At 36.8% G+C, this 23117-nt stretch overlaps 1 protein-coding gene across 1 annotated transcript in view; it reads right to left on the reverse strand.

The window, feature by feature from the left end:
* LOC150083109 (uncharacterized) overlaps window positions 1-23117 on the reverse strand; it is a 773496-nt gene that overhangs the window by 36536 nt on the left and 713843 nt on the right. The window lies entirely within an intron of this gene.

Consider the following 23117-nt stretch of genomic DNA (forward strand, 5'->3'; position numbering starts at 1 on the left):
AAAAATAATACAGAAATGGTCTTGCTCCCACACAATAAGCATATGTTTCACATACATATTATTTCATATTATTAAACTGCAAGATTGCTAATATTGCCTGTTTATGGACTACGTGGACTAACATTATTAGTGGAGTCCACCAGAGTTCAGTGTTGGGTCCACTGTTGTTTTGTGTATTTATTAATGATATCGATGAAGGTATATCAGACTTAATGTCCAAGTTTGCAGATGATACAAAGGTTGGCAGAGTATTAATTATAGTAAAGACAGTATGCTACTGCAACAGGATCTAGCAAAGTTAGGTAAATGGGCCGAGAAGTGGCAACTGAAGTTTAATTTTGACAAATGCAAAGTAAATAAATAAATAAATTTTCTGGGACGACCAAACAGTCAGAGGAGTTCATAAGATAGACAAAATACAAGAAACAGCACCGTATTCAGCAGTCACAGGCTTGAACCCCAGTCACTCAAGGCACGTGTACTTATGCACCCACATGCCTGACCATTACGCTACGGGAATAAAGTAATACAAATGGGTAGCAATAATCCAAGAGAAATGTACCAACTGTGTGGTACTACACTCAAGGAAGTGGAGAATGAAAAAGACCTGGGGGTAATTGTGCAGTTGGATGTGACGTTCTCTGAACAGTGCAGACGGATTGCCAGAGCAGATCATGGAGTTTTGTCAATGATACATAGGAATTTTGCTAGCAGAGTCAAGGAGGTGATTATACATCTTTACAAGGCAATGGTCACGCAACACCTTGAGTACTGCGTACAGGTCTGGAGACCACATTTTAGGAAGGATGTAGAGTTGCTAAAACGAGTACAGAGAAGTCCAACAAGATTGATGAGAGGAACAAAGGTGTTCGAGGAGAGACAAATTCTGTAAGTTGCAGCATCTGGAGACTAGGCACCTCAGAGGTGATGGATGATACTTCTGCTTGCTCAGATTAAGAACCTGAGAGGGCATAGATTCAAACTGAGGAAAGACAGTTGTAGAATAGATGTGCGCAAGTTTGTCTTTAGCCAGCAGGTAGTTGATTGCTGGAACAGACTTCCATCTGTTGTTGTTGTTGTGGAAGTTGATAACTTAAATAAATTTAAGGCTGAACTAGACCAGATGGGTGAAATGGGAAGTTTTTTTTTTTTTTTTGGCTGATGCTGTATAAGCTTGCTTTCTTGCATCATATGCCTCAAGTGATGCTAATAAATGGTTGCTTACAGGCATGATACACAACTATTGAATAAATATTATATTCATTTATGCAATTCTTTAGGAAAATAATTTCAGTGCAAAATTAGAAGTGTTTTTATTAAGTGTGCAAAATATCAATTAATAATAACAGGAACATTGTTTTATAAAGTAATCGCAAAATATTACTTAATTATTTAATTTTTAACACAGTATAGTATATACTAATGTCACAAAATTTGGGTACATTTAGCATTATTATTGGACTTGCTGTAGTGTTATTGTGTCTCAGTTTAATGTGTGTTTTTTTTATTATTATTATTATTATTTAAGTTTAAGCTAAAACCATTCTTCAGACTAATATGGTAAAGTAAAGGGCATGTAGCAGTAATTTTTTGGCTTAGTGGATAATTAGCAAGGGCAGCTCGTCACTTATGTGTCAAGTTATCTATAGCAGAATATGATACAGCCAAGGGGGATGTCTTTCTTCTTTGTTATTGTTAACTGGAAATTTAGAATTCTGATGAGCAAATATGAGTTTGAAGGATGGGTTTATGCATGCCATCAAAGAAATGAAGAAACATCCATCAAGCATTCAGCTGCCCAGTAAAATGCTAGAGTCCATCCTCACTTGCTGTTGTCAGACAACACAGTAGCATATCTCAAGGCAAAAAAGTGCTACTCCGACAGCAGGTGGCTATTGTTGGCAATTCTAATGTCATGAAAATGGGGAAATATATTGTGCAAAAAGGATGGATGGAATAAAGTATTGTGCCACAGAGCACAATACTTTATTGAATATGAATCCAGAGTACATAGGCCTTTTTGTCTGTATGGATAAGAATATGTCCAGGATGTCTGACAGGTTAAAAGTTTATGATGTTTAGAGCAGCTATTATCTTTTGGGGGCATTAAAGCTGATGTGCTATACACATTAGCACCAAAGATATTAAGAGTATGTAGACGTATAGTATCTTATGCAGGGTGGCTTCAAAACTTTAGCTCAACTTGACCATGTACACTGTGTGATACAGAACTCTGAAAAAGGCCAGAAAGAAGAATAATGTTGTTTGTGCAGTGAAAGTGTTGTTTAGTGATTTCAGGCCACTTAGGCATTCGTCCACATGGAAAGCATGTTTATTGTCCGTCTGCACCATGGGGGGGGGGATTGGGCAACAACTAAGTATGTTCCACAGCCCACCTTAATCTTGTATGTCAGTCCTGAAACAGGCAATATCCCATACCTAATGAAGGTGGTGTGATACCAGTGTGTGAGAGCCGTCCCATTGTTAAGACAGTCCACACTTCAACTACCAGCAAAAGAAAAGGAAGAATGGAGAAGTTAGACAACATTATAAAATAGAAAAGCCACACAACTCAGAGGTGTAACTAAGTAACATTAACCTAACCAATACAATACATTAAAAAAAATAAAAACAGTAAAGTCATTAAGTCTAAATCAATCAAAATAGGAATTAGTCATCAGGGAATCATGTCAAGTGATTAGAAAGCATTAAATCAGTAAGCTATGATAATAGAATTAACAGACAAATCTCAAAATTTTAGTTGACAATAGAAGTGTGTTTTACAAGTCACAGTAATTGTCCGAAATATTGAAAAAGTACTTTCAGTAAAAGCTACAATTCCACTCACTCGCAGTTTATGAAGATTACAAGTTATTGATTGTAGTATCTTCAGTAATGAGTAGACCTCAAGAGCAAAGTTTTGCAGTGATTAAAACTTATTTTTAGAAGACACAAATATATTTTCTTGACCAGGTAAGGCAAGACCAGTGCTGGTAAATAACCTTCATCTACAGCAGGAGTGCGCAACATTTTTAAATGGCAGGTCAAATGCCTGTGAGGTACACGTGGGCCAATTTTTTTTTTAGCTTTCCACAAATTTAGGATTATTAAAATGGTGCATAACTAAAAAATAGTAATAAACAGTTTTATGTTATTTAATTTAATATTTATACATAGACATACGTATAATTAATTTTATTAATAAGAAAAAGAAAATAAAAATAAATAGTCACAGGTTAGGTTATAAAGTTGAGTAGAGCATGGAGTAACACTGGGGCAAGCAAAAAATCTGTCTCACCAAATGTAGTCAAAGGATTCAGAAAATTTATGAAAATAGCCACAGCATATTTAAGGGTACAGCTATTTACTGTGGAAACAAGCTCAGCCAGTATCTCCTCAGTCCCATGGCCTGGATGAAAACCAATGTGGAAAACTTTAAAGAGTTCAGTAAAATGGCAATCTAGACAGGCAGCAATAAGTCACTCAAGGGTTTTATCCAAGTTAGACAATAAAAGACAATAATTACATAATAGACAATAATAAAACAACAACAATAAAAGACAATAATAAAAGACAATAATAGACAATAAATCCCTCTTTTCTAGCAGGGATAAGGAGGTGATTATTCCCTTGTATAAGGCAATGGTAAGGCCACATCTTGAGTACTGTATACAGGTCTGGAGGCCTCATTTCAAGAAGGATGTAGAGCTGCTGGAACGGGTACAGAGAAGGGCAACAAGATTAGTAAATGGAACAAAGGGTTGCTCTTACGAAGAAAGGCTTAAGTTTTGCAAATTACAGAGTCTGGAGACTAGGCACCGGCGAGGTGATCTGATAGAGGTGTATAAGGCTTTGAATGGTTTGAGCATGCTCAATGCCAATGGGATTCTTCATCTTTCTCAGAATAATCACCTCAGAGGGCATAAATTCAAATTGAGGAAGGACGGATGTCGGATAGATGTGCGGAAATTTGCCTTTGGCCAGCGGGTGGTTGGTTGGTGGAACCGACTTCCATCACTTGTTGTTGAAGTTGATAGCCTAAACAAATTTAAAGCTCAACTGGACAGGTATTTCGAACGAACGGAGGGGTGAAATGGGAGTGGGTGTTTTTTTTTTTTTTTTTTTTTTTTTTTGGCTGATGCTGAATAAGCTTGCTTTCTTGCATCATATGCCTCTGCTAATGCTAATGCTAATCTGTAGTTATGGAAGTTGATAGTTTAAATAAATTTAAGGAGGAACTGGACAAACATTTAGAGGGAATTGTTTAGTAAATTTTTTTTTTTTTTTTTTTTTTTGGCTGATGCTGCATAAGCTCACACTTGCTTTCTTGCATCACATGCTACTACTACTACTACTTCTGTGAAAAGAATAGGACAATAGGTTTTAGCAGAATTAGGAGCACCACCAGGGTTGGAAATTAATTTTAACAATGCCATCGTCCCAAGGACATGAAAAGTTGCCTCATTCAAACATTTATTATAGAGTGTAACAAAGACAGATGGATAGAGTGCATTTAGTTATTTTATAAAATTTCCATTGAGATCCAGGTCAACTATTATTAGTGATTTTAGAGATTGCAGATTCAATCCACCTTGGTGAAGTGAGGATTGGATTCAGAAGTAATGTAGGCCCTGTTGAGAGATCTAATTTGTTGAATTACATGAAGAGGAAGGTCATAGCTAGGGCCATCTGAGTGAAGAGATGGGTGAAGTATTGCATTGACAGTGCTCGTCCAAGGCAGAGTTTCAGCACTGTGAGAATCAACTAATTGGTAAATGATTGGTTCACATGCCAGAAGGCAGGAGAACATAGTTTCTAGAGAGACGATAAAACAGTCCCCAGGGTCAGAATTCCCTGCAATTAGAACAAATGTACTCCAGGTAGATCTTTTACTGTAATTTATGGCCTTGGTCCACTGTCTTTTGAGGTTTCAATATTCATTTAATGTCTGCGGTCGGCCAACTCATACAATATCGTTAGAAGAATCGGCGAGCATGAAAAAACACAATGGTGTAAGATGATCAAGTCATAACCACACAACCACCACGGCATTGGATATTTAGGCAACACTTTCATCTTAGCAGCATGAGAGCAGTCCTTGAACAAAGCTTCCTGAACATACAAAGAATAGTCAGATGCATAGTAATTAGTGAAAGTGTTCATGTGAATGAGAATTGACGTTTAAGGGAAAACTGGCAAATGACCTGCAAATGAAAAGAAGTACCTTAACAGAAAGTCTATATCACAAAGTCCTGTGATTACAAAGGACAAATACCAGAGTTAACAGATTAATCAGAAAAAGTGTAAACATTGGCATATGAATTCACGGTTATGTCAATATTACTCTCTCCAGAAGTAGGTTGAAGATAAAAGCCATGTCAAGCTGGTTGAGAGTAACAAGGTGATGAGAGAGTAAGAATTATTCAATAATTCTATCTTTAGAGTCAGAAGAAGAGTAAACCAGAGTAGAGAATTTGCAATGACATCTGACATGACGAATAGGTGTGTGGGACGAAGAATAGCAATAACATTATCAAGGTATTTAATATAAACAGTGATATCAGACTTAGATGGACAGTATAAAGAAACTAAAAAATCAGAAATGCTAGAAGTTGAAACATGAAAACAGACAGCATGCTGCGTGGTAAGGCTAATGATTTTCACAACATCCAAGTTAGAGTTTGTTATAATGCAGAGTACAGCTCAGCATAGTCAGGCTGAAAAACAGATGGACAGCAGAAAGCCACAAACTTTATGGTAATTTAAGGGCCAGAAGGTTTAACTGGTGAACATCCAGATATTGCTGAACTTGATCTGCAACTTAAAGAGACTCGTTTGCATTAAGTTCAAGGATATGTAAGTGAGAAGTGATTAAGATGTCTGCAGTAAGATGAGTGCCACTAAGATGTCTTACTCATTGCTGGGTTCTTAAGCATATTGGTTCTTTAGCTCTTAAAAACTCCAGACACTGTGGATCACGAACTCAGTGTCTGGAATTCTTCTTTTTAGATTTACAGTTTGAACATACTGGAGGTTCAGATTTACTTCAGCATTCAATCGGTAACATCAAATGGTCATTGAGGGTGTTGCAGACATTCTTTCAGATATGCCAAATTGTGCTTGCTATCTGGGAGTCTAAAATGCTGGTGGAACTGATATTTGGGTGACACTCAAGACAAGTGGACCTAATTTCTAATTAGGTCTACTTGTCTTTTTTAACTGGTGAACATCCAGATATTACCGAACTTCATCTGAAACTAGAAGCGATTTGTTTGCATTAAGTTGAAGGATGTATGGTATAGTTTAGAGCTAAAGTTTCCGGCTACGTAAATAGTTCAACTAATGTACAAGTTAGTGCATTTGCATCATTTATGTACATAGCCAACTACATAACCCCATGGGGGGGGGAGGGCTCACATCTAGTGACTATGGGCTTGGCACACATAGGGTCCTGAGCTGGATATCATCATTCTTCTTTTTCTTGGTGATTCCCTTCTATTTCTCTCTCGGGGTAATTCAGAAAATTTTTTTTTTTTTGGCTGGTGCAGCATAAGCCTCAGGCTTCCTTGCACTCTGTGGCTAATAATAATAATAATAATAATAAGTAATTATAAATTGGCATCATTATGGCTAAAGCCTAATGAGGCTTTAGGCCTGAACTATACTGTAATCTAAATTACACCACACCATCAGGCATCTCTCATATTGTGGATTTATACTTCGCAACTGGGTTATCATCACTGCAACACCAGGGTACCTGTCCATCCATTGATTAGGAGCCAATAAGCTTCGAAAAGGTGCCATATGGGTGATAGTATCCGCTGAGAATAAGTAACAATAGTCTTCTCCTATGGCTAAGCGTTACTTATTCGAGGTAGTGCAATATCATGGCAACTCTTTGAGAAGGTATTCACACTATGAGATATACTTAATGATGCCAATTTATAACTACTTATGTAGTTGGCTATGTACAAAAAGAATGTAAATACACTAACTTGTACAATAGTTGAAGGATATGCAATTGAGAAGTGATTAAAATGTCTGCACTTAGATGAGTGCTACTAAGATGTCTTACTCATTGCTGGGTTCTTAAGCATATCAGTTCTTCAGCTCTTATAAACTCCAGACACTGTGGATCACAAACTCAGTGCCTGGAATTCTTTATAGATTTACAGTTTGCACATACTGGAGGTTCAGATTTACTTGAGCATTCACTAAAGACATGGCAATGCTTGGATCAGTAACAAAAAATGGTCATTGAGGGTGTTGCAGACATTCTTTCAGATATGACAAGCTGTGCTTGCTATCTGGGTGTCTATAATGCTGATGGAACTGATATTTGGGTGATACTCAAGACAAGTGGACCTAATTTCAGCAAAGTCCAGTTGGTTTGTGCCAGTCAAATCCTCTGCTTGCATCTCCACAATGGTAGGACTGTTAGTAATCCTGGATATAACCCCCATGTGCAAGTCCTGGAATACAGAACCTAGCACACTGTGGGTGACCACCCAGGTGCAAAATAATGTAAGCAGGGGAAGAGGTGTGGCACCCACACCACACGGAGGAATGCTGCCCCTCTGTGTTATCAAGCAATACTAGGTGGTAGATGACTCTACCAGAGCAATACCACCGCTTTACTTATTGCAGGCTTGAAGTGGCTTAACCCATATTTAGTCTCCAGAGCACAGCTCTGGCAAAACCTTCCCCATCTCTTCTATCATGCAGTATGATGGATGACTTTTGAGGCTATGATGAACATCACGGCGAGATCCAATCTTCCTTACATTTCGAAGGTCCAGCTCTAAAATAGTGTTCGCAGGTCGGCCACTAGTTAGTACAACAGAACCTACTGGTAACTTTCTAGAAGGCAAACTTATCTGTGAAAAGATCTAAACCTCCTAAACACGTTTTCATTCATTTCAGAAATATACAAGGTCTCAGACACTAATTTCAATGTTGTCCATTTTCACTTACAGTCTGCCAAACCCTATATACTTTTTTCTGACAGAATCTCAGTTATCAGTTGATTCAACCACTGCTCATCTCATTAGTCCAAATTATTTGTTGTATGATTCCTTTCGCTTCAAAGGTGGTACTTGTGCATATGTCTATTCTGATATTCCCTGTCAGAGACCTAGTAATTTGGAATCTCCTCATTTTGATCTTCTGTGGCTGAATATCTCTCTACCACATTCTGTCAAATTCATCAGTTGTATCAATCATTCTCCCAACTCCACTAATCACTTGGAACTCTGACTTCCTCTCCTTGAAACATGACTTTCTCTAGTCCAACTTTACTAACAGGGAGGTAACTTTCCTTGGTGATTTTAATATTCACAATTCCAGCTTGTTTCAATTTTCTAGTCATGCAGACCGAGCTGGTTGACATATTGAAGCTTTTGCAATTACTAATGATCTCGCATAGATTGTTCATTTACTTACCAGAATACCAAACAATCCTAATCAAACAACCAAAACGCTTGATGTTTTTCTCACAAACAACTCCTCTACATATACTGTCCAGGTGAGTAGCCCTCTAGGAACCTCAGACCACAACTTGGTGGTCTCTTCTCGAATGTAGCTTTCTGTCATGGCCATTCCCAACCTAATGTTATTTGGCATTACAAGAATGCAAAATGGGATGATCTGTGAGATTTATTCTTTTCCCTGGTCAGTTACTGACCAGGGAAAAGAAGGAAACTTCTGATGTCAATGTTTCCACAGATCGTGCAGTAAAATTATTCTTGAAGGGATGGAATCCTTTATTCCACACTCCACCTTAAAATGTCATCCTTTATCTAAGTTTTTCCAATTAATGTGCTAATCCTTGAATGTCGCCTCAAGAGAAGAATGTCAGCTAGATTTCGAACATTCTGGTCTTTTGCATATCTCTGTTCCCATATCTGTCGAAACCAGATAGATCTATCACCACTTCAGCCAGAGATAAAGCTGACCTGCTAGCATCCTATTTTACTTACTTCTAATTCATGTATCGATGATTGTGGTAAACCACCTCCCACCATTCCCAGTACACTGCATTCAATGCCTCCTGCAGTCTTTCATCAAAAGGAGGCTCTGATGCTAAGAAAGCTCCAGGTCCTGATGGTATTTCTCCACTTGTTCTCAGAACTTGTGTTCCTGAACTTACACCTGTTCTGTGTCACTTTTTTTCATTTTCTTATTCCAAAGGCGTTTTTCTTTCTGCTTGTAAATTTGCTATATCCAACCAGTTCCTAAAAAGAGTGATAAATCCCTCCCATTCAATTATCATCCCATTACAATCACCCGTTCTCCTTCCAAAATAATGAAGAAATCGATTAACTGCCAACTCAAACTATCTAGAACCTTCCACCTTATCAACAATCACCAGTATGGATTCTGTCAGTGTCGATATTCTGATTTATGTTATCCATCTTTGGACAAACTGAATGGAAAAGTTTGGTGAAACTCAATCAGCTGTTCTTGACATTTCAAAGGCATTTTTTGATCATGTTTGGCCTAAAGATCTTCTAAATAAACTTCCATCTTATGGTTTGCCAACTGCTTTTTTGTTATTGGGTATCCAGTGTTCTCTCCGACTATTCACTACAGAATGTGGTAGATAGTTCTCTATCTTCTAACTTCTCCACTAATGCTGGTGTTCCCCAAGGTTCAGTTCTTTCTCGCACTCTTTTCCTCTTGTATATCAATGACCTTCTTCCATTTACTGTAAATCCTATCCACAGTTTTGCTGAGGATAGCATATTGCATACTGCCTTCCAGTTTGAGAAATTGCCCTGCTCAAACAGCTTCAACTTCTTGAATATCAACTTCCAATTCCTTAAAGTCTAATCTCTCTCTTGGCATAAGCACACTAAAAATACTGCTTCCTCTGCATCTAAAAACTGGTTTTTCTCTTTCACTCTCGCTGTTACTTTTCTTCCAAACAGCTGTTCACTCTGTACAAATCACAAATCTGCCTTACCATGGAATATTGTTCCCACATTTGGGGCACTGCCCCAAATGTGGGAACAATATTCCCACATTTCCCACATTCTCTCCCAGGCTTCTAGATTCCATTCAAAAGAGGGCAGTTAGATTAATTAATGACTCATCTCTAACAGTCTCTCCACTCTCTGTCTCATAGACGTTCTTTTTCTGATGCATGCCTTTTCTATACATACTTCCATGAGAACTGTTCTTCTGAAATGGCTTTTGTAATTCCCACTCTCTCTTCCAAAGCAGTTCAAACACATGCTGTGATCTGTCAACATCCTTTTACTGTCCAAATTCAAACTCACAGAACCAATTTTCCATCTTCCTTGTTTATTCATTCAACGTCTGTTTCATGGAACAAAATTAGAATCTACAGAAGTTCAAGTCTAATGTCAACAAATATTTTCTTTCATCTTCTCATTCTCCGACCCATGCATGATACTATAGGTTCTAATACTTCTCGTTTTTGGGGTTTTCGCAAAACTAAAAAAAAAAAAAAAAAAGGGAGGTAAGCAGTCAATGAGAAGCGCAGTGACTGCACACAAGTTAGAAGCAGTAGCAACATACTAATTATGATCAAGAATAACTTACTTTATAACTTACTTTGGCATAAAGTTCAGAGAAAATGCTTAGTATTGCAAATAAATAGGAGCACGAAAAGAACACTTAGTATAACAAATTAAAGGAGCACGAAAAAAAAGGTCACAACGTACTAGGCCACCAAGTGAACCAAGAATTAAGAATAAATCTGAGGAACTCAACAAGTCAATAATGAAAAAAGAATCTATGAGGGATGAAATTTGCAAGTACCTGCATTCAGCCATAGAGACTGTGCAAAGCTCAAGGGGTAGAACTTTCTCAGCAAAATGTATGTTGTTGTTCTATTTAATTACATCTCATCCTTCCAAAACTGTTTTTGCAAGGATGGGATGCAATTAAATAGAAGAGGTAGAACAATATACACTCATCAGCCAAAACATTATGACCACCTATCTAATAGCATGTTGGGCTGCCTTTCACTGTGATAACTGCCTCTACACAGCACAGTGTTGAATCCATGAGAAGTGGAAGGTGTCTGCAGGTATGCTGGAACAAACAGACAGGAATCCCCAGAGTTTGGCAATGGAGCAAGGAAATGGTGTGGACTGGTGAATGCTGCCTTCCACAGCATTCCAAAAATGTTTGAGTGGATTGATGTGGAGGGAATTTGGATGGCATTGAAATACACAAAACTACTTCAACGTGACCCTCGTTCAGAGATTTCAGTGCCGTTTGGATAATGATCAGTATTTAGGGCAAAACTTGTTCTGATGCCATGCTGAAGGTCTGTTCAATGGGAACATCGGACCAAGTGATGTACAATAAAATACCCCCAGCTTGTTTTTGTGCAAACCGTGTAGTCTAATTGCAGTCATTAACCTGTTCTCCCTCAAATACATAACCGTCCATCAGCATGACTGAGCTAAACTTTGATTATAGTGAGGACGTAATTTAACAATTAACTAAACAAACAGAATGAGTCAGTAAATCGAAATCAAATGGGATAAGGAGGTGATTATCTCCTACTATAAAGCAATGGTCAGGCCACACCTTGAGTATTGTGTACAGGTCTGGAGGCCTCATTTTAAGAAGGATTTAGAGCTGTTGGAATGAGTACAGAGAAGGGCAACAAGATTAGTGAATGGTACAAAGGGTTGCTCTTACGAAGAAAAGCTTAAGTTTTGCAAATAACAGTGTTTGGAGACTAGGCACCTGTGAGGTGATCGATTGAGGTGTATGAAGTCTTGAATGGTTTGAGCATGCTCAAAGTTGATGGAATTCTTCCTCTTGCTCAGAATAATCACTAGAGAGAACATAAATTCAAACTGAGGAAAGAGAGATGTGCGGAAGTTTGCCTTTAGCCAGCGGGTAGTTGGTTAGTGGAACAGACTTCCATCCTTTTGTTGTGGAAGTTGATAGCCTAAATAAATTTAAGGCTGAGCTGGAAAGGTATTTGGATCAAACGGAGGGGTTAAATGGGAGAAGTTTTTTTTTTTTTTTGGCTAATGCTGCTTAAGCTTGCTTTCTTGCACCATATGCCTCTACTAATGCTAATGCTCTGATTATATGGGATTTTAACTTTTGAGCCACTGAATGAATCTTGCAGGCTGGTCACACACACAAAGCAGAAACCTTTCTGCATTTCTTAGAAAACTGTTTTAGACAGGCAACATTAGAAAGCAGCATTAATGATATGATTGTAATCAGTGACTCAATGCATTAAAGTATCTCCGGATAAAGGATCACCTGGTCCTTTCTCTGGAGATGATTATCATCTACTGATGTGGAAAGTTACTAAGCTTTTTATCAATTAAGAGAATTTAGGTGGAAATGAAATTCTTTAGAATACACAGCATGGTTTTGTAAAGAGAAAATAATGTTTAACACATCTAGTTAGCCATTTTGACAGGTCACTCGTGAGCTGGATTTAGAAAATAATTTCGACATTGTTTATTTGGATTTCAGCAAAGCATTTGACACAATCCCACATGAGTGGTTACTTTATAAGTTGGAGCAGGCTGGAATCATAGGGAAAATCCTTAGGTGGATAGCACGATGGCTGGAGGGCACCAGGCAGGGGGTTGTGATAAATAGTTATTCCTCAGATTGGGTTAATGTAAGAAATAGGGTTCCCCAAGGATCAGTATTGGGACCACTCTTGTTTTTGATTATCTTAAATGATATCTATGAAGGAATATAGGGTGTGATGTCTAAACTCGCAGAGGATGTAAAGATCAGTAGAGTAGTTAATGATCGCCACCAAGCAGAGCTTCTTCTGAGTAACCTAGATAGACTTCCGGTATGGTCAAAAAAGTGCCAGCTATATGCTTTAATTCAACAAAATGCAAGGTCTTACACCTGGTCAACAGCAACCCCAAAATAACGTATACACTTGGAGTTCAACTGAAGTCAGTAGTGGAGGAACGGGACTTGGGAGTTACAATACAGTCAAACATGAAGTTGTCCAAGAATTGTGGACAGGTTGCAATGTTGCATAGTGTCCTATCGATGATTTATCGAACATTTGCTAGTAGAGATAAGGACGTCATAATCACATAAAGGTGATTTTAGAACCTTTATATGATTAAATTAAAAAACTTTTTTTTTTTTTTTAAATTAAGACCGAAAAACTGGTATTTTTGTATCAGTGCCGATACTTGAATACCGGAAAAAAATGACGGCGATCCTGGGATCTCGGTATTGTAAGCCCTAGTTACAATGTAAGATCGCTCATCAGTGAAGACTGAATATTTGAATATTACACCTGGAAAAGGATTTAGAAAATGTGAATCTGAATATCATCAGTTTGGCTGAAACAAGAAGAAAAAATGAATCAACTATAAGTTTATCAAGTGGAATTCTGCTGAAAAAAACCATTTTTTTTTCTAAATTAGTACCGAAAAACTGGTATTTTTTTTAAGTGCCGGTACAGTCAGTCCTCGTATAACACGTGTTTACATTACACGAATTCGATCATACACGATTTATAAATAGGGGAACGTTATCTTATATAACACGAACCGAATTCGCTTATGCACAATTCGCCTTTGTGTTTACAAGAAATGGCTGTCGAACGCGGAATCACCCCAACCGAACGCAACACGATAGGAATGAAGAAGATTCTGAAAATGTATTTATGTGTTTTATATCAGTGAAGGGGAAACACATTTCACCATAATAACGTAAAAACCAACACAATTCCAGCTATCGATATAATCGCAAATGCAATTAGATGGAGTTTACTACCAGTTTATAACAGATTCCACTAGCAGAAACGAAACTGGAAATTGTTTTTATTGTTTTATGGTAGTAACCCCCAGAAATGTGCTTTAGTAAAATGTGGGGTGTTAATAGTGTATCTTGGCCTTTACAGTGTTGTTTATTCAGTTGCTATACATGCGCAGCTTTCTTTATGTGTATTAAGCGTGCCTCCTCGTTTTGTAATTGCGCTTTATTCCCTAAAAATTAGTAAAATACTTAAAAGGTGTGAAAAGGAAGCGTCCTGGCGAAGACACTGCAGATTCAGAGAGAGAAAAACAAAAGCAATATCGATAAACAGAGGCAGACTGGGTCAAGAATTCTTACCCGGGAAAATTTATAGTGGCCTCATACTACGGTTTATGGCCAAAACCACACCGGCCTCCGGCCCACTGGGGTTTCCCGTGTAAGGCTTATGGCCAGTCCGCCTCTGTCGATAGAGAAAAAAATATGAAATTGTGAAATGCTTTGAGCGAAATGAAAGACCATGTGATATTGCACATGCTACAGACCTAAAGGAGGCAACGCCGAGAATTACAAAAGAATGCGAAGAAAATAAAAACAACTTTCATAGCGGGAACAACTCAAAGTGTAATTAAACTCCATTAGATTAAGACACAAAGAATTGGAAGAGATGGAACGGCTGTCATCTGTTTGGATAGAAAATCAAACAAAAAACAAGTTTGCTTACGATAGAAGTAAAAGCATTAGCAATATTTTATTACGTAATAAAATACGTAAGTATTTTATTTAATATAATAATTTTTTACGAATAAAATACGTATTTTATTCGTAAAAAATACTTTTTTAGTATTAAAAATACTAAAAATACTTTATTATAATATAATAAATAATAAAAAATATTTATTTTTGATTATTTATTATATTATAATAAAAATATATTATAATTTTATTACGTATTTTAATCGTTATAAAATATTTACGTATTTTATAACGATTAAAATTACCCGATTATTTATTGTGTTTGGTAATGTTTTGGTTCCAAATGTGTGTTCAATCTTGGATGGTCGGCACCTAACCCCACTTTTCCCATAGGGCCTGTTGTTTATATTGCACGAGAGTTTCTAGGAACACAACTATCGTGCTATACGAGGACAGACTGTACTTGAATACCGGAAAAAAATGACCAAGATCCTGGGATCTCGGTATTGTAAGCAGTAGTTACAACGTAAGATCGCTCATTAATGAAGATTGAATATTACACCTGGATAAGGATTTAGAAAATGTGAATCTGAATATCATCAGTTTGGTTGAAACAAGAAGAAGAAATGAATCAACTATAAGTTTATCAAGTGGAATTCTGCTGTAAAGCAGGGAAACAGTGAAAAGAACAAAGGTGGAGTTGGCTTTCCGATCCATAAAAATATGGACCAGAAAGAGAGAAGCAGTCTTGACACCCTTCAAGGGTGTCAAGACTGCTTCTCAGGATTTCTAAGAGGCAAACTATAGGTTATATTGATTTATGCACCAACATTGAGCCATGATGATGAAGAGGTTGAAGAAATGTACACTGAAATCGAGAGGTTTTTGAGATAACAGAAGAGGAGAAAAAGCAGTATGTACTGGAACTTAAGAACAACTTTGAGTTGAAGAAATGTACGGAAAAATTGAGAGACTTATAGATGATCAGAAAACTCATTACACTATCATTATGGGGGACTTCAATGCTAAGGTTGGAAAGAGACAAAACAGTGCAGAAAGGGAAACTATAGGAAATTTTGGAATTGGTGAAAGAAACGAAAGAGATGAAAGACTTGTGGAATTTGTAGAATCTCGGGGAATATCAGTAATGAACACTTTTTTTTCAAGAAAGGGGTGAACAGAAAGTGGACGTGGAAGAGCCCAAATGGATTAACAACTAATAAAATCGACCTCATCTTCACTAACAGAAGATATACTGTGAATGATGTTACCATAGTGAACAAGAAAAATATTAGACCTGATCACAGAATGGTAATATGCACATTTGATATAGACGTCAGAAAAGAAAGGAAAAAAATATGAAGGTATAAATAATATGAAGGTCTTTGAAATAACAGAAGAGGACAAAAACCAGTATGTACTGGAACTTCCGAACGAGTTTGGGCTTCTGCAAACCATTCAGGAACAAGATAATGGCAAGGAATACCACAAATTTCCGAAAGTGTTAAAGTCTTAGAAACCTATTGGTAAAAAGAAATCCAAGGAAGAAAAAATTAGTCAAGAAACACTTGTCATGATGAACCAAAGGTGACAAATGAAGAGCAAATTAAACACTGACAAGGACAAAATTGAGTATACCGAGCTGTGCAAAGCCATTAGAAAGAGACTCGGAGAGGACATAAGAAGATTTAACACAAGAAAAGTAGAACAAGCATTGAGGGAAAACAAAGGATTTAAATTGGCAGTCATGAGTGGTAACACAGAAGGATAAATGATACTGAAGCTGAAGAAGCGATGGTGTACTTATAAATAGCAGAAATGGCATAATAGCAGAAGACTATTTTAAAGAATTATATGAGAAGTGAGAGAATGATGCCAATAGTGAGGAAGATCACTCCTCATCACTGTCAAAACTCCCATCCATTAGCTTGTCCTCATCTGTGTCTGATGACGAATCTCTGTCATCAGACACAGATATTGCCTCGTCCTGAGTTCCATCTATGGCATCTGAAATGCCACACTTCTTAAATGACTTGACAACGATCTCAATCTTGATATTATCCCAGGATCTTTTCACCCAGGTACAAACTTCTCCTATAGTTGGTTTCTTCACTCTTCCTGCTGGTGTCAAATTGTCCCCAGAAGACTTCATCCATTGGTTCCATTCGTCTCTCATGGCAGCTTTGAAGGGTTTGTTAATGCTGAAATAAAGTGGTTGGAGCTGGGATGTCAAGCCCCTAGGTATGACGGCAAGTTTTGTTTTTTGCTCTGCACCAGTCTTCTTTGTGTTTTTTGTTATGTGTGCTCAGGGCACAATCAGGACACTGATCAAGCACCAATAGGGCAGATTTGCATAAGAGCCCACCTGGTCTCCTGCTCGAAACTTCCTCAAACCAGATCTTCATCCCATCCGGATCCACCCAACCCTCGTCATGAATGTGTACAATCACTCCTCGAGGAATGTCTTTTTTTGGCATTGTTTTGCATTTGAAAATCAGCATAGGAGGCAGCTTAGTTCCGTCAGCACAACAAGCTAGAAGAACTGTATAATGGCTCTTTTCATGTCCACTTGTCTTCACAGTTGCAGTTTTCACCCCCTTCTTATCAACAGTTCTGTTACTTGGGAAATCAAATTGAAGGGGGACTTGTTCCCCTGTTAACTGTTAATCAATGATTAAAAATCTGAATGTTTTTCTACCTTTGTAATTAGTTCAACCTTTGATGAAGCAGTTTCCGAAACAATTATTTTCTTCTGATTTCTGTACAGGAATTGTGTGAAAGAAACTGTAAGGTGCTCTGCCACCAGTTTCGCACCTATATGGTTTCTTTTCAAAGAGTGGCATGGCATGGTATCAGACGAGTATTCACAGCGTTTAAAGTTTCAGGTTATTTGTTTTCCCCTCTACAAGTTGAATAATCTTCTACCATTCTTACCCTAGTTATTTTTTGAAAGATTTCTTTTTTATTGTTTTCAGAGAAAAAAAACAATAAAAGGAACCCCAATATTCTCTCCAAATGGCTGCTACTCTGCAGGATGACAATTTGAAATTAATTTTAAAATAATCCTGAAGAACAGACATAACTAATGGTATCAAATATATAAAATATGATTTCTTTTTTTTAGATTTTTAATAAAATTTATACACATATTTGAAATTTTGTGCACTGAATGGTCTTTTAAAGAGGAAAATGGAAGAGAATAATTGACTGGTGTTCCTACATTTTTTTACCTACATTTTACCTAACATATTTTTTTGCAAGTTAGAGCAGAATTAGTATGTATATCAGGGGTAGCCAACTTAATTTGTGATGTGATCTACTTTTTTTTCTTCAAAATGTGCCGCAACCTACCATCTCAAGAATTTCATTGCACATGAATAAAAAAGTTAATCAACACATATTGAAAATTGTTGTTTATAAATTTTAAAATTAAATAAAATTCAGAATTCTTATTTGAAATTCATACGTATTTAAAATTTTAAATTTATGCGAAGTTTGTGTTTTCATGTCAGTCTGCCAAGCTTTCAAAATCGGGGATATTTTCAAAATTGTAAAGAATCTTCCGTATGCAAGTCCGTAAGAGAAGAGTGATTCTTCGTCTTTGTTTGTTTCAAATACAAAAAGGCCAATTCACATAGACATGTGGAACCAAAAGAGCAATTTAAAAGTTCACTGCATTTTTTTACCTTTGGGTACTTCTCTCAAGCAAACATATTTCCAAAGGTTGCCTTCTGATGATCTGGCTTTTAGAAAGATATCGTTTCACAATGTAATAATTTCATTTTCAAGTAATATTTTCTCGGTTTGAAAAATCTCTGATTTTTTCTGCAATTTGTGTCATATCTAAGTCGACATTAAATGGATAAGAAATATATTGAACAATGTCTTCAATTGTTTTAAAATCACTGAATCTGGTTTCAAAATAATCCATAACTTTTTAAATTTCAGAAACATTTATCTCTATTAAATACAAAAACAGGACATTTTTGTAAATGATCTTTTGCATAATTGCAAAATGATTGAATTTTTTTTTTTTTTTTTTTTCTTTGAGATCCTTAGCCATTGCCAAAAATTGTTATCTACATGCAGAAATACTACTAATCAACATGCTGAAGTGCCTTTCTAAATTTCCTTTTTTGGGTATAGCCACGGAAGCATTGCAAAACAAACATTTTTCTTTTATAATCACAAAAAGTATTCTAGTTCTCACTCTTGATGAAAATGCTATGTTTTATTCTTTTTCTTAATATTAATTTTAAATCAAAGATTATTATTTTAACATATAAGTACTGTCCAGTTATTAATATTAAGTAAGCTAAATAACTAGTCGATGCATACACTATGCTCTCCACAATAACTGCATGCATTTTCACTAGACAAGCCTAGGGCTGCACAGCGACAAGAGTAGTCACGTGGTTCAGCGGATTTGTAATAAGTATATATAGTGGGGTGCATGATAATAATATTTAGATTTTGACTAATCTGTTTTTATATATATTTAAAATTTATCGTGATTGACTTGTTGGCCACCCCTGATGTGCATATATACATATATATATATATATATATATATATATATATATATATATATATATATATATATATTTCTTTTTTTTTTTTTTTTGAAAAGGTGAAAAAACAGCATATTTAAAAATTTTGAAATTTTTATTAAAAAGTACATAAATGAGTATTGCAATCCTCTAAGGAAAGAAGAAATATTGGCATTCCTTATGCAGAATTCAAAAAAGATTCTAAATATTAAAAACAAAGTTGGGCACATTTCGGGTAACCCACTGCCATTTTTTTTTTACATTCTGAGCACCACCACCACCACCAATTAGTTACATTTAAAAAGGCTGCATGTGAACTTATCAAACCATTACTAAGGCTAATGAGAGTGGCATTAGCTTCTGGAAAGCTCCCCCCCCCACCAAAGACCAAAGCAGCATTAATGTCTCTCCAATCCACAAAGATTGTGCAAAAGAGAAGATAGGTAACTGTAGGCCAGTGAGTTTGACTTAAGTGGTTCAGAAGACCACTGCAACTGTGGTTCAGGATGTGCTTCCAAACCATCTTATAAAGAATAGTGTCTTGATTAGTTCCCAGTACAAGTAAATTAACAGACGGTCATTCCTGACCAATCAAGTAAATTACTATGATGTAGTACTCAAAACAGATTTTAATAAATATTTTCATAAATATCCCATGGAAGAGTACCATATAAACTGTAAGAAGTTGAAGTTATTACATTTTCTATTTAAATTTTTTTTATATGGAATTTTTTTTTCATGCATCCCTCATCTTTTTCACACCATGGGAGGGGGGGGGGGGGTGCATGAGTATATAGGGTAATAAAGTTAAGTTCTTTGTTGGATTACAGAGGAATGGCTAAAAGATAGGATTTTGTTACTATAAATGTTCATTGTTCAGGGTGGAACGGTGTAACAAATGGAATCTCTCGGAGCTCAGTCTTAGGTACTCTTGTGTTTCTGGTTTTCATAAATGATGCTTTATGAGGATATTAATGGGACACTCAAAATTTGATGATTTGAAGTCAGTAAGGTTAATTAATAATTTGAGCCAAGCCATGATGCTTGAATAAAAAAACTCAGATTAGCAGAATATGTGGTCAGAAAAAACAGCTACTAAATTTTAATGCTTATAAATCTAAGTTTGTGCATTTGAGGAACAGGAAACTTAGAATCAGCTAGTGGGAAAAGGAGCTAAAAGTGATTCAACACAAAAAAAAAAAAAAAAAAAAGGGACTCTCATGTTAACTCGTGTCAATTTTTATGGCCTTCTGACAAACTGGGTCATAACAGTCAGTCTATTTTATTTTTCGAGAATAAATTGGAGATTTTCATCTCAATTTATTCCCCTTCTTAGCCAAGTAAGTAAGTAATCTAATTAAATAATCATTTATTTGGTGTTTAAATTATATTTCTGCAACATGTGGTGCACAATGTTTTGTAGCCACCAAGATTGCTAATACTTCTTTCCTTTGTTATTTTCTTAATTGCCTATTTAGTTAAAGTTTACTTTTATTTACACACGCACATAGAGGATATGGTAATGATGTTCTCAACTGGTGCCAATGCAGTCGGTCATACCTGACAAGTTGGAAAATAAACAGAAATGCTGTGTTGTAGTTCAAACTTCCTCCAACACATGGTGGTACATATTTTGTCTAGTAAGCTGATAGACTGCAAGGAATGACCAGTTCTGCTAGTAGTGTTAATATCCTGTATCATTCCGTCACCTCTCAAAATGAGGAAAGAGTCGCTAAAGTTCGGGATTTTTTTTTTTTTTCTTTTCTTTTCTTTATGTAAACCCCAAACACAAGAGGTATTAGAACCTGTAGTACTTAGTACCATGCTTGGGTTGGAGGTTGAGAAGACGAAAGAAGATATTTGTTGACACTGGACTTGAACTTCTGTAGACTGTAATTTTCAGGAAATACGTATGAAGGAAGGTTGTTCCAGAAAATGGCAGTTGAATGAATAAACAAAGACAATGAAAAGTTGGTTCTGTGAGTTTGAAGTTGGACAGTAAATGGATGTTGGCGGCACGTGTTCGGACTGTTTTGAAAGAGAGAGCGGGAATTATAGAAGCCAATTCAGAAGAACAGTGCCCATGGAAGTATCTGTAGAAGAGGCATGTGAAGACTTCATTCAGAATTGTTAAGACAATTACAATATCCTCGACTATATTTTCACTGGAGATGAGTGTTAGGTGTCTAAGTACAACCCACAGATCAAGCATCACAGCATGCAGGGGACTTCAAAATCACCACCAAGGCCAAAAAGGTTTTGTTTACAGAAGTCAAGGATCAAGATGATGTGGATCACATTTTTCCACAAACGGTGTATTACACAAGGAATCTGTACATGAGAGGGAGAGAGAGAGTCAATGCAGCATTCTAAGTATAGTTGCTTCAATCACTACTGAAGTGCATTTCCCAGGTGAGGCCACAATTTCGAGAGAAAGGCAACTGGTTGCACAACAATGCCCCTGCTTGTTACGCACTAGTTGTGAAGAAATTTCTGACAAAACACAGCACTGTTCATATCAACCATGCACTCTGCTTGCTGATCTCACACAGTGACCTTCTTCCATTTTCCAAGGTGAAAACTGAAAAGAGATTCCAGGATGTTGAGGAGATAAAGAAAAATATAACCACCAAACTGAATATCAACTCTTCGGATGCCTTCACTAATTCTTTTCAGAAATTTTTAGAACAGTGTAATAAGTGCATTCAAATCAGGTTCTGATTACTTTGAATAAAAATAGAACCAATCTTGAGCTCCTTCACTTTGTGTTCCTTTTATTGCATCAGTCTTGGAACTTTAGTGCCACACTTTATATATATTTTGTGTGATGCAGAAAAATGTGCTTTTTTGCATCATTTGGTCTTACTAATAGTAATCCAAATGCTGCTTACTAGACGTTCTAGATCTTGACCAAATAATTTAATTTATTTTCCATTTTAATTCCTAATTCAAATGGAATTAGATGGCAGTAACTACAATCTGTGCAATGTAATACAGTGGCTAACAGAGCAACAATACGAATACACTGGTGTACAAAACTTAAGGACCAATACTATTTCTAAAGGTTACAACCACAAAATCTTTACTTAAGGTACTCTTTAATCGTGAGAGTAGATTCAGATTCAGCAGCAATTCTGTACATCTCCTAATCTGGCGAGGGGTTGGCACATGGTATCACTCCACAAACATCACTAAAAGGGATTGATATGGCGATCGAGGTGTTCTCATGTGGGGATGCATTATCTTGGATGGACGTACACAACTCCAGATACTGGAAGGCAGTACTGTAACCGGTGCACGCTACTGTACTGAGGTAATCCTTCCCCATGTGCATCTTTTCTGAGGTGCCATTGGCTCTGAGTTCGTGTTTATGGATGATAACACCACACCCGCATCGCACAGCAGCTGATGATATGCTTTTGGAAAGTGAGAACATTGTTCATATGGATTGGCCTGCCCGATCTGCCGATCTAAATCCTATCGAACACATATGGGATGCTCTGGGGTGACACCTAGCGGCATGTCCACACCCACAAGAAAATGTTCACCTACTGAAGATGGCGCTGACAGAGGAATAGACGATGTTACCACAAGAACTTATCAACAACATTGTTCTAAATATGAAGAGGTGGTGCAAAGCCTGCATCGACATTAGGGATGGCCCTATCTACTACTGAGGATCACCCTTCTCTTTGTTCCATCTTTGACAGTGATGCATCTGTATCATGGCAACCAGTGCTATGTTGCCATTTTGAATAAATTCCCTCTGTACCGTTTTTTTTCCGTTGTTCTGTCAGTGTTGTTTCGTTCATCATTTCTGTACTGCACGAGGTTCCTATGGTATGCTTTTCCCATATCCAGGCCACTCCTATGAGAAGCTACAGGTGAAAACCTTACTGGATCTTAAAAGGTGGTAGATGACTTTCATCAACCGGTGAAATACCACTACTTTGCTTATTGGAGGCTTGAAGTAGTGAATCCCATGTTTAGTCTCTAGAGCAAAGTTTCCAGCATGCTCTTGCCCCATACTTCTCCTTCAACCCATGCACGGTACTAAGTACTATAGGTTTTGATACCTTTCGTGTTTGGGGTTTTCATAAAAAAAAAAAAAAAAAACTTTGGACACCAGTT

The sequence above is a fragment of the Mastigoproctus giganteus genome, chromosome 7 (assembly GCF_048544385.1).
Source record: "Mastigoproctus giganteus isolate SK-2022 chromosome 7, ASM4854438v1, whole genome shotgun sequence".
NCBI classification, from domain to species: Eukaryota; Metazoa; Arthropoda; class Arachnida; order Uropygi; family Thelyphonidae; genus Mastigoproctus; species Mastigoproctus giganteus.